This window comes from Pithys albifrons, chromosome 16 (assembly GCF_047495875.1).
Source record: "Pithys albifrons albifrons isolate INPA30051 chromosome 16, PitAlb_v1, whole genome shotgun sequence".
In the NCBI taxonomy this organism is placed as follows: Eukaryota; Metazoa; Chordata; class Aves; order Passeriformes; family Thamnophilidae; genus Pithys; species Pithys albifrons.
In genome coordinates this window covers 1800746-1813614 of record NC_092473.1, presented here as the reverse complement: position 1 = coordinate 1813614, position 12869 = coordinate 1800746, and the positions used below count along the sequence as shown (strand labels likewise).

Sequence of the window (12869 nt, the reverse complement as noted above, 5' to 3'; positions counted from 1 at the left end):
TGGGGGATGTGAGGGGTGATGGGGGATGTGAGGGGCGATGGGGGATGTGAGGGGCGATGGGGGATGTGAGGGGTGATGGGGGCTGTGAGGGGTGATGGGGGGCAATGGGGCCTGTGAGGGGCCATGGGGGGCTGTGATGGGTGATGTGGGGCGGTGAGAGGTGGTGGGGGACTGTCAGAGACAATGGGGGTGATGGAGACTGTGAGGGATGTGGGGGTTTGAGGGGCTATGAGGGCCTGTAAAGGGTAGTGGGACGCTCTGAGGGGTGGCTGTGAGAGGTGACAGTGAAGGACTGTGAGGTGCCAGGGGGGTACAGGGCACTGATGAGGGGCTGTGAGAGGAGATGGGGACTGTGAGGGGTAGTGGGCCATGGTGAGGGGCAGTGTTGTGATCAAAGTACAGAAATCTGGCAGAAAAGAAACCCCCTTGTGGTTCAGCTGGTCTTTAGAGATGAAAGGGGCTGGAGGTGGCTGGGCCTTATCTCTGATCATAACCAATTTGGCACTATAAGTGGTCATGTTTGATAAGGACTTCCATGAGCACAGGTCCTCAAACAGGGCAGGTTCAACACTGCAAGTCTGGTAATGTTGTAAGAACCTTCACCATTCAAGAATAGTGTGGTTTATTGAGGCAGCAGAAATACAAGAGAGAATGGCTTCAAACTGAAAGTGAGTAGGTTTAGATTAGATATTAGGAAGAAATTCTTTACTCAGAGGGTGGGCAGGCCCTGGCACAGGTGCCCAGAGAAGCTGTGGCTGCCCCATCCCTGGAAGTGTTCAAGGCCAGGTTGGACAGGGCTTGGAGCAACCTGGGCTAAGGGAGGTGTCCCTGCCCATGGCAGGGGGTGGCACTGGATGTGCTTTAAGGTCCCTTCCAACCCAAACCATTAATGAAATGCAGATCTGGAATTGCCCTGGATAAATGCACCAGCTGTGGCAGAGCTCTAACAACAGCAATAGTACAGTGTTAGTCCAAGTAATAATAATGTTATGCAGAAACTTACCAAGAAGGCTGAAGGGGAGGCAGAGGAGAGTAGCCCATCAACTGTCTCCAAGGTCCTCTTTGGTCTTCCTCCTAACTATGTGAAACTTTTACCCTCCTGAAATACAACCCAGTCTTATCCCCCTGCTCCTTCTTCACATATGATCTAGGCAGAGAGCTGAGTAATATATGAGCCTAATATGTGGGAGCATGTACTTAATTAAGTCTGTTGGCATATGCAGGGTATGTGTTTTAATATCTAAATGGTGCTCAATCAGGGAAAGGTTACATTTCTTTTTTGCTGTGGTGTCCTCCAAAGTTCTGGTCACACAACTTTGTTCTTTCATTCTGTTCTTCAGAGCCAGCACAGAGCCACTGTATCTGCACAGCACCTGCTGCCTCAGCCAGCTCAGCCTTTCCTGACATCAGCTGTGCAGATCTCCCCCCCCAGAGATAACACAGAGGGTGCACAGCACAGGCTGCAGATATGAAGCCCTTGCCTGGCTCCTTGGTCATCATCTCACAAGACAGCAGCGCTGTGTGAAGAGGCCTTGGGCTGTGTTCCTGCCTGCCTTGGGGGCTGGGAAAAGCTCAGCACAAATACAAGACACAAGTGTTGCTTTAGGAAAGCTTTAAAATGTGAGTAGTTTTGTGCTCAGTAACAATGTGACTTTTTTTGCAACGCCTGCAATGTCCGGTCCAGAAATTGGTTCATGTTAAAGAAGGAGGATTTCCACGGTGTTTATTTGACTTGGCTGGGCAGTGCTGTTCTGTTTACGACTGGATAAATAACTGCCACATTAAAGATTATTAACTAGCAATGCTTCAGTGACCAATAAAGCACTAATCTTTTATATGGTGTTGTAAATGTACACAGCTTGGTAAAGCTGGATCTTGCCAAAGAGATAACAAATCCCTTACTCAGAAGGTTTACAATCTAAAGGAAACCACAAAGGACCACAAGGAAAGTACAAAGCATGATAATGAAACATAAAACACACAGAGGACTTGTAGCCATTGCAGCTGGATTTTAAATAGGTTCTTAAGAGGGTTTTTTGTATTTACCTTAAAGCTACTGGGCAGTGATTAGAGGCAAGATAATATCCTAGAGTGTTTTGGGTTGGAAGGGACCTTAAAGCTCATCCAGTTCCACCCCCTGCCATGGGCAGGGACACCTTCCACTATCCCAAGTTGCTCCAAGTCCTGTCCAGCCTGGCCTGGGACACTTCCAGGGATGGGGCAGCCACAGCTACTCTGGGCAACCTGTGCCAGGGCCTGCCCACCCTCATTATAAAAAACTTCTTCCTAATACCTAATCTAAATCTCCTCTCAGTTTAAAACCACCACCCATTGTCCTATTGCTACAGGCCCTGCTAAAATAGTCTCCCCATCCTTCTTACAGTCCCATGTTTAGTCCTGCAGGTGGACACAGTGCCCACTTTGCCAAGTGGCCAGTGGGGTCTTGGGCACTCCTGTGCCCCTCCCTCTGCTGGTGGCCAGTCAGGGCAGTCCCACTGCCCCAAGGAAGGACTAAGCTCCAAACTGATGGGAAGCACCAACCAGCCTTCCTAATACTCTTCCTTCCAGGCTTCCTTGTGACTGGCCAGTGCTGCTGAGAGCAATGAATTTGTGTTGTGGAGCACATGACAGAGCCTGTTCCAGAAGCCATTTGTTTATTCAAATGTAAGTTGGAAATATATTACAGCATTTTATATTCATTTATAGGCTCTGTAGGGTCCTACAGGGCACTTCCACACATGGAAAGGATCATGTTCCCTGTGCTAAATGAAGTTGAGCTTGCAAGGAAAGCAGGCATAGAAGAGGACAAAAGTAGATGGAGAGGTGTGGGAACAGAGATAAGTGTGGGCAGCATTTGATAAGATTTTGTAGGAGGATGAAAAACTTCCATCTGTCTTCAGCATTTATAGATCCTTTCCCTGTAGTACGTGGGGCTGTGTCTGTGTATTTGGGCTCATGGTGCCCCTCTGAGGTAAAGCAGTGCTGGTATTCCCATATTCCTTCCAGGAAACTGCAGCAGAGGGAAGGTGTTCACATGGTGCAAAAACGGAGGCAAAAAAAGCTGGGAACTGACAGGCTTTAGGAAAGTAAGAGCAGGCACAAGGAGGGGGATTGGATTCCTAGAGTTTCTCTCCTGAAATGTGAAGTGTGGTTGGAACTGAACATACCCTTTAGCTGGATAGTTGCTCTCATTGTTCTGAAAGAAGCAATCATTGAAGGCTCTCTCCAAACTCCTGCCCTGATGCTCAATGGTGCATTAGCAGGAGGTATTTTAAGGGTATAATGGTGACACATTTGTCACCAAAGCCTCTCCATTGCCTGGTGGCTTTACCTAATTCCAGTACTCTGTATGACTTAGGGCAGAGTGTTCAAGGAGGCAGAGCCCCGCACAGAGACAGATCAGTGTGGGGAAATCTTTCAGGAGGGGGGCCTGTGTGATGGCAGATTAAAAGCAGACAGCAGTCTGTGGACTTGTAGAGGTTGTAAAACTGCAGCTGATGTGTGCAGAGTGGATGGTGGGTGTTTTTGAGGCTGCATGAGTAATCTGTCAGACTGTTCTCAGGCTGCTGGACTGCCTGTGATTGTGAGAGAAAGGGTGAAAACCTTGCTTGAGTAGCTGGTTGATGGTTGATGGAAAACCTGTTTGAGTGCATCTAGTTCCCTTCTTGGAGAAAGGTGTTCATTGCTGGCAGCTTTACAGAAGCCAAGGAATGCTGAGGCTCTAAGCACTACACCCTGTGATGGTTCACATAGAGAGCAAGACCTGATGACTTGCAGGGCACTGAGGGCAGTGAGTCTGCATGGGCTTTTTAGGGATGGAAAAAGGAAGATCTCTTCTCCCAGGCACTCAGCAATAGGACAAGGGGGCACGATGGGCTCAAGCTCTGCCAGGGGAAATTGAAGTTGGAGATCAGAAAGAAATTATTTGCAGAGAGAGTGCTCAGGCATTGGAATGGGCTGCCCAGAGAAGGGGTGGATTCCCCATCCCTGGAGGTTTTTAAGGTGAGCTTGTCCGTGGCACTGAGTGCCATGATCTGGTAAAGGGACTGGAGTTGGACCAAGGGTTGGACTTGATGATCTTGGAGGTCTTTTCCATCCCAATCAATTCTATGATTCTGTGATTCTGTGATTTTTATCCTGCAACTGCTCTGAGTTTTGGAACACTTCCAGGTGGTATCAAATAAATAGTTCCACAAGTGTTGGGTGAAGTCTGTTCACCCATGGATTTGTGTCTTGAGGATGGCTTCTCTCTCTGTTTCTGAAGACAATAACAAGTGAGCTCATACTGAACCATTCCTTTGTGTGGGAATGCTATTCCCTCTGAGCATTCATTTTCCTGAAACATAAAGGAGCAGAGATCTCCCTGGTGCATGTCTCATAGTTGTGTATCTCTCATTTTCTTATGAGACCAGGCTGGAGCCATGGACTAGGCACTGCATGTAATGGAGGCTTTTTGGCAGGGGCAGTGGAGGGACTGGAAAGCTGGACGGGGCAAGGAATTGAAAGCAAGAAAAGAAAAGCAAGTGAGGAATGGTTGGTTGGGTGGGTGGGACGGTCCATCCATGAGACTTGTCCTCACGGGTGTCCAACAGTCTTGGAGAGGAGGCTGGCGCTGGCAGGGTGGGCTGGAGCGGGGCTGGAGGAGCATCAGAGATGCACAAAAGGGACTTAGACCAAAATCTAGCTGGGCTAATAATACCGTGGCTTTGCTGGTCCCACAGCAGTGCGGTTTGCACTGGGCTGTTTGCGTGGAAAGCTGATAAGCCTTGGCAAAGTGTGACCTCCTGTGGGTGAAACAGGGAATTACCATGGGATAATTAAGCAAATCCTTTTCCTATCTCATGCCAGCATCTTAATGGGACGTTTGCTAGTGGTGTGGATCACTTCTCTTCCGGCTGCAGCAGCCAGACCTGGTTTTGCTTCTCTGGATGAGCTGCTGATGTTCCTGCTGGCAGTGAGGGTGAGGCTAAAGACAATAGTCCCAAAATTGGGAGCGTGCTGGTGGATGTTTCAGTGACACTAAAATGAATGCTGTCATGAAGGCAGCCACACATTTCTCCGTGCCTCCAAGAAGTGCTCTGTGGAAACTGTGTTTTCCATTTGGTTGGATTGGTTGCAGCCACCCTTTCCTGTTTCTTCATCCCTTCCTTTGCCCCACTCCTGCCTTTTAGGGGTGAGCAGTTACATTGTACCCAGAATGCCACGGCAGGGGTTAACTTTTGGTACTGGGTGGTCCTCTTCGTGTGGATAGGGGATTTGTGAGGTTGGAATTGGCAGAGATGACTTTAGTCCCCCTCCTCCATGAAGGGTCTGTGTGGTGGTGTGCAGTACACTCCCAACATAATGCACCAGGTATTCCAGAGGGGAATGTTGCCTCTTAGCATCCAGTTTTGGCTGCAGGTGTTCCTGTAGTGTTCAGTACCTGGTAGGGTCCAGTCCACAGAGACTGCTCTGGCTGCTGGGCACCTCTGGGGCACTCCTGCCAGTCCCTGACTCTCTGGAGGAAGAGCCCATTCAGGAGGGATCTCGTTCCTGACAGTTTAGCTCCATCCATGGAGTGTCTGCCTGATGACCTGTGAGATCTTAGGGAATGGCTTATTTTCCAAGGTCTTTTCCTGAGAAGGTGAATCTGAAGGAGATTGGTTTGTTCTCAAATGGAGGTGTGTCCTATAAGCTCCAGGGACTTTGGTGAGTCATGTGCTACAGATATGGATGGGTAAGTAAATGTTGCTTGATTTATGCCCTGTGCTGTCTTCGACACTGCCTTCCCTCTGCACTCCTCTGATGAACCCAAATGCTTCACTGCCTTTTCTCAAGGGACTCACTTGCTTTCTCCAGGCAAAGCAGACCCTGTTTTTTGGGAACTGGGGTGCCTCATAGCATTGTGCCTCTGCCTGGGCAGCTGGCTCTGGGTCTTCGGTGCATCTTCCTCATAGTGAGATGGAGTGGGAGCTGTGAGGTCCCTGCAGAGTTCACAGCAGAGGTGGCTGAACAAGAAAGTGCAAAACCAGGCTGGGATCCCATGGCTTTGCTTTCTGGAGACCTGCTGAACCTGCTCGGGTGAAGGATAAGAGGGTGTGGTGCCCAGAGGGCATCTACCTGGAGTGGGATCCTACCTGTCCCAGGCAAAGGGCCAGGGCAGGTCCCTGGCTCAGCTCTCAAGTGGGCTTTACACCAGAATCCATGGCACTGGATGCTCTCACACCCACCTGTGTTCTGCTCTAAGGCAAAGCAGAACCTGCAATTAGTGTTTCCAAAAGGTGTGAAATGGAGCTGGAGCAAAAGCAGGCCCGGTGGGTGCTCTGGCCCAGGCCTGGTCCTTGCAGCCCTCGCACCTGCGTCGGAGCGTGAATTGCTACTCTGTGCCGTGCCCCTCACCCCTCCCCACGCTCTGTTTTCATTAGTGTGTGCTCTTGGGTTAAGGACCGTTCTCACTTCCAGCTGAACAAACACTTTCCATCGCGTGTAAAATCCAGCCTGGTGCTAATAGGCGTCTCCCCCCACCTTCCTCCCTCCCCTCTGCCACCTTTTGTGCAGTTGGCAGGACAAAAAAGTGTCGCTATTGCCTGACTTATTATCGGCACGGGACTGTAATTTATGGCATATGCTTGGTAAAGAGCCATGCTGAAAACATTTATGGCCCTCTTAGAGTCCTGTGGGGTGGTGGGGAGGGTGATGGCTGCAGAGGGGAAGCCAGTTGTTCCACCCTTGCAAAACACTGCACAGTCTAAAAGCTTCCTCTGCCTTCTGACAGTAGTGCTGTGGGCGGTGGGCTCAGTGCCCTGCCCCAGCGATGTCAGAGTTGAGACACCAGTGCCTGGAACAGATGTGAGGTTCTGCTATCCTTAGGAAACACACAGTTTCTCCCTGTGGGTGTTTATCACATTCCCCATCTTTACCACTTCTGGTTCTGTACAGTCTCACCCCTCAGGCCAGGATCTCAGACTCTGCCTTCCTTGTGTTCCTCATCCATGTGGCAGAAGCTGCCCTGTGTGCACCAGGTCAAGCATGGGAGCTGTGAATAGCCCCTCCAAAAGGCAGGCATTACAGTGGGACAGCTGCTCTCCAGCAACCAGGTTCATGCTCTGTCTGCAAAACAACTTGAACATTGAGTTCTCTGTGTCTGGATTTGACCTGAAATGTGCTGTGGAGAGAAGAGGGCAAATGAATTGTCATTACTGTAGGTGGGCTGGATTTGAATAGTAATCTAAGGGGCAAGGGAAAGTCATTCCTGGCAGCAGTGACTTTTCCAGTGATTGAAGAGACACTTGTGAGAAGTGGGACTTTATATCTTGTGATGGTTTGTGGTATGGAAATTTCGCATGGGGAAGAGTTTTTGACACTGGGCTATTTGCTGACTATTGAAAAGTTAATGTTGGCTGTTGAGCTTCTCTCAGTAAAACATCGTCCTTCATCTTTCAAAGGCATTTGGAGCTTGGCTGTCTGCCCTGTCCACTTGTCCTGATTCAAAGGATGGGAGCAGAGCATCATCCAAACCATTTCCTGGCTTCAGGAGCACACTTTCCCTGAAGCTACTCAGTTAGAGAGAGCATTTGCTTGGCCTGCAGTGAGCCTGGCTCTCTGTACACCATGGGGATGGATCACGTGGCAGCTTGTCCTCTTTCTTCGGTTCTGGCTTTGCCTGCTGCTGAGTGAGAAGCAGGTCTTGTGTGCCTTCTGCTTCACCAGTGCCATGTGTAAATCCATGTGCTGGAGCTGAAGGACATGTTCTGGCTGGGGTTATGTTGCTGCTAAGTCCTGAATGCTCTCTGCTACTTGCTGTCTGAAGGTTTGCAAGATAAAACCTCGGGAGCTGGATGGCACAAGGAGTCATGCAAAGCCCATAATGCCAAGTTAATGCCATTTCCAGAGCCACCACCCCCAGCTGCTGTTATTTCTGGACATCTTGTCTGAAGGGTCCCAAGGCTGAGGTTTTGGTCTGGGAGAATGCTTTGAGCTGGAATTGCTTCATTCCTGCTGCAGTTGGACAGGGAGTGTGTTTTGGATGGCATTTATTTCCCCAAACAGTAGCTGTCTTGAAGTTTGCCATCTGGTGTAATTCTGTCCTCTGAGCTCCATCTGTGCTGTGCAGTGGGGAGAGACTGAAGCCTCCTGTGAGTGAATCAGCTCATTTATCTTAATCACTATTGGGTGGAGCAGGTCTCTCTGGAGCTGCTTCTGTTTCTTCTCACTGGAGCTTAGATGTTCAGGTGCCAAACTGGGTGCTAAAATCAGCGGTGAAAGCTCACATCATCTCTGGGGGCTGAGCCACCTTTTGGCGTTGTTCTGTTGACTGAGTTCCAGACACTCAGTGCCCAGGTCAAATCTCTACCTGGGTCCTGAAAAGAGCCCCCCTTTCTCAGCTGATGTGAAGGCAACGGGAGGTGCTTCTAGAGCTGGATTCTGCTGATAACAGGGAAGAATCACAATCTTGAAAGATTTCCCAAGTGTCCCGCAGGGTGAAAGCAGTTTGGCTGATAATAAAACCTCTGCTGAGTGTGAGATTATTCAGTAGGAAAAGACGGGGGGAAATGGCAAAAAATACCTGTCTTAAGAGGGTTCACTGTATGTGCACCTGATAAAAATCATAACATGGGATCAGCTTTCTTCTCTGCTTGCTCGGCTTTTGGCATGTGTAACCAAGCTCTGGCAGGCAGGGCAAACCTCCTTCTCCCCAGGGTCGTTAAAAAAAGACCATTTCCCCATTTAAAGAGCGCGAGGGAGGTGGGGATGGAAAGGGGAGCTGAGCCAGGCAGCGGGCGAGCCCTGCCCACGCTGCTGTGCCGGGGCTCTCCCACCCCCACTGCTCTCCACAGCGTTAGGCACGTGGGATTGAGGGGGGCTGGATGGGTATGAAAGCAAACACACATCTGGAAGTTCCTCCAGTTAATTGGGCAATTATTCATACCACTCTTGCTGGAAGCAGCCTGCTACTGCTGTGCCAAAACCAACAACAACAGAGCGTGGGCGTACTCCATCCCTGCTCGGAGTGGGGAGGCGTGTGTGGAGAGGTGGTGCTGCCGAGGGCAGGTTAAGCAGGGAGGGCATGGACCTACTACTCCTGGATGACACTGCTTGGCCCTGGAGGTGGGTGGGGAAGCCCTGGAGACCCTGGATGTTGTGAGATGCTCGGGAAGCACTTGCTTCACAGTGCATGTGGGCCCCAGGTGGGAGAGGGAAGCTGCTTCTCTGGAGCACCATGAGAACCCAAGTCAGTCTGTGTTGGGTTTTATTAGGAGCTTGGCAGGCTGTGGTGTTGGTGAAGGCAGTCCAGGCCCAGCTGTGCTCTGTAGCACTTTACTCCTCGTAAATAGTGGATTCACTGCCATTTCTGCCCAGCTCCCACCTGAACAAGGCTCTGGCAGCCCATGTTCACCTTTTCCATCTTTCCTCCTTCCCCTTCCTCACATCCCTGGTTCCTCCTTAGTCTTACAGCCATGTCACTGCATGGCTCCATCCCCTGCCCATCTCTGGGCTGTGCAGGTAAAGTGCTGAGGGAGTGCAGAGCTGGCAGATCTTGGCTTTGGCAGTTCATTCCCTAAGATTTGCCTGTGAGATGAGAGCTAAGTTTGAGCACTTCAGTCCGAGTGGCTTTTTCTGTGCCAGAGTTAACAGAACTCAGCAAATCCTCGGGGGGATTATGTGCAGGGGAACCCTGGACACCATCAGCTTTGAAGCCATGCCTCTTTTCCTTCTCATCTCTATATCCAGTGGGATATAGGGTTGCTCCTGAGGCTGAATTCTCTGTGAATGCCCATCAATGGGACAGACCACATCTTGAAAGCGTTCCTCTGGAACCATGGCTGCCTGCTGTTTGAGTGCTTTGCTGTTCCCTCCTCGCTGCTGAAGCCCACAGGAAGCCTGCCCCTTCCAGCAGGATCTCTGTGGCTGATAGAAATGAGCCCCTTGTCTCAAACTGTTCCTGCCCCAAGGAGCTGAGGGTGCTGTGTTCAGCCCATCTGCTTCCCACTTTGCCTGGAAGTGCATCTCTGGCACTGGGAGATGCTGTGGCAGCCTCAGAAGTGCATGCAGTGCTGGGCTCCCCCAGCGTAATTGGAGCCAGCTTCAGCCATGCCCAGCTGGGATGTGGAAGGAGAAGAATTCTCGTGGTTTCCTCTTTCCTTGTCTTTTTCCCTCTACCATGAGATGGGTCTTCTCTGAAGAAATTTAGTGCCATTAACTCAAGATCTTCCTGAGGATAACATAAATCAGACAGACAGTTTGGCTCCAGGATGAACATGTGAACATAAGCAGGACTGTACTGGGTCACGGAGCTGTGGAGTGCAGGGTCCTCTCCACTGTGTCACTGGAGTGAGTGCTCTAGGAAAGGGCTGGAAACAATGCAGGCATGGCGTGTGTTGTCCTGTCTCTTCTCTGACAATCCATGGATGTGGTGAAAGGTTTATCTAGCGGGTGATCAGCAAATATTTTCTATCTTTCTTTGTCTATTTTTGAAAAGTCTTAGAAGCAGTGTGGTGCTAACTCAGAAAGGCTTGGGGATGTAAAGTTCTCTGCATGAGCTTTAGTAGTGTTCTCAAAAGTACTATCAGGACATCTCACCATCAAAAACACTGGAGAGAGGGGAGCGTGATTCCTGGTTTTACAGGGGGGAGCAAAGAGTTTAAATGGTTTATCCAAAATCTCAGTGGGAATCCTTAATGGAGTGTGGTGTTGAAAATTCATTCTCAGGCTCCTCTGACTGTCCAGCTTTCCTCTTTGATAATCACCCACACAGAGATCTAAGCTAGGATGGGAACTGACCCTCAAGGAGCTAATGTGGAAATAAACCTAAATGAAGGGAAAGCCTTCCTTACTGTCCAGCTGGATGACTGTGCTGTAGAAGGAGGACATTGCCCAGGTGGACAGGCCAGCCAACAAAACCTGCTTTGGCAAAGTTTAGGAAGCAAAAACATTGCTGAGGGTCCAGCTGAGGAAACACGACGCTGAAGGTGCTCAGAAAATCAAGATTTGTGGCAAACAACAGTGTCAGGGTACAAGGAAAGAGTCTTAGACAGGATCTGCTGTTCAGCCAGATGGGAGAGGGTAGAGCTGCCAGCCATGTGGAAAGGATGGGAAAGGTAGGAGGGTGTATGGAGCTGGGCACTGAAATGGAACAGCCGAGATACAAGCACCAAGGGACAGCTCTTGCTCTCACTGAAGGGAATGGACTGACTCCCATTGACGTCAATGAGAGCTGAACTGGGACCCTTGCGAGAAATATATTGAACACAGACAAATCCAGCAAAGTCAAAACAGATGATGCAGGCCTCTTAATACAGTCACAGGGAGCTGATTGCGAAACCTCCTAATGAGGCAGTTCTGTCAAGCAGCCGTCTCCAAGCCCAGTAGGCTCCAGCCTAGGAGAGGAATATGGAAGGCTGTAGTCCTGGAGAAGGCATGCCCAAGATGGAAGGCTGAAATAGCATGGAATGGGTCCTTATTTGTGCTTCTGCATAACCCTGCTGGTCACCTGGGTTGTGTGACCTCCTTAAGTACATTACCACACCCCAAGTGCTTTTCCTTGAGCCTTCCCTGTCCCACTGATGACGCTGTTCAGAAGCTGGAGGCGCGGACAGACTGGACGAGTTGTCACAGAGGAATATACTGCTGCACATCAGCTGGCAGTGGGGGGCACTTGTGTGCACACCCTTAATCTGTGGCACATGCAAGTCAACTCGAGTTAGCCAACGTGACAGAACCGCACTAAGCTGGCTGAAATGACCTTATTTGCACGGACTAAGCGAATGCACATGGCCTGTAACGCTGACACGCAGTAACTGGTTACCGCGTGATGGCCTGTGCCTGTGTTTGCGCTCAGCCTGTGACTCATCGCCCCAAACTCTTCCCTTGCTGTGATTCCCAGTGCCTTGTTCCAGGTTCCCGGTGCCCGGTTTCCTCTGCGTCAGCGATGTCTGTGATCCTACCGCAGCCCTTTGTCTGTCCAGAGAGTAGTTTTGGCAGCTCCTCCGCTCTGTTCCACAGAGCCTCAATGATCTCCACTGGGTTCAGGCCCTCCTAGTCCTCTTCTGAGGGTACTCGGACCACCAGCTCCCTGTGGGGACCCAGGTCACGGCTGGGAGTGTATCACCTCACTGCACAAACCCCTTCCAGCCCAGCAGGCCTCCTTTGGCACCAGGATGTGCCTCTCCTCCATCTTTACTTGTGTTCCTCACTTGGAGAAAGCAAAGAGTCAAGACAAGGCCCTACCCTTAGACAGCAAGAAGACACAAAGCACCCTAGAGTGGTCAGCATCTTCTCTTTGCACAGTGGGAGTTTGGAAAAGGTGATGGAGTTGAAAGGAGGGGACAGGATGAAGCTGCAGTATGGAATATGAAGTTGAAAACAGAATGAGCTGAGTTTCTGTTGGCTCCTGAGGATGTGGGCCTCTGAAAGGGACCTGGCTTGTCCCTGACAAAGCCCTGGTTCAGGCTGAACAGCAGAAACTTCAGTGAAACCACCCTTCCTTTCCACCATCTTGAAACAGAATTCAGTCTTGAAAGATACATCTCCCCTAAACCTGGAGTTGCATGTCCTAGCTGTGGTATGAGAGAAGGGACCTAAATCTACTGATTTGTAGGTGGAAAATTCAAAGGAATGGGAAGAGAGCACTGGAATGGAGACAGGCAGGGGGCATTGTTGCTCTTAAAATGGTCCTGTACTGTATGTGCAGCTTAGATGTTTTGGGAAGAGTGGAATTTCAGTCTTGATTCCCCATGGATAGACTGTTCTGAAACTTTGCCTTTTCTTCCTGGACCCACTGAAATAGCAGCATCTTGGATAGGGACCAGTTTCCTTGATGTAAGAGCAGTGCTTGGGGGCAACCCAAGAGCAGACCCAGGGACAGGTGGTAGGCACAGGGACAGGTCACC

The 12869-nt window shown here is 50.2% G+C and overlaps 1 long non-coding RNA gene across 1 annotated transcript; it reads left to right on the top strand.

Moving 5' to 3' along the window:
• Positions 1–233: 233 nt before the first annotated feature.
• On the top strand, positions 234–2646 carry LOC139679477 (uncharacterized). Its single transcript, XR_011699199.1, has 3 exons — positions 234–668; positions 1341–1620; positions 2569–2646. It is a non-coding gene; the product is annotated as an uncharacterized lncRNA (long non-coding RNA).
• Positions 2647–12869: the final 10223 nt, after the last annotated feature.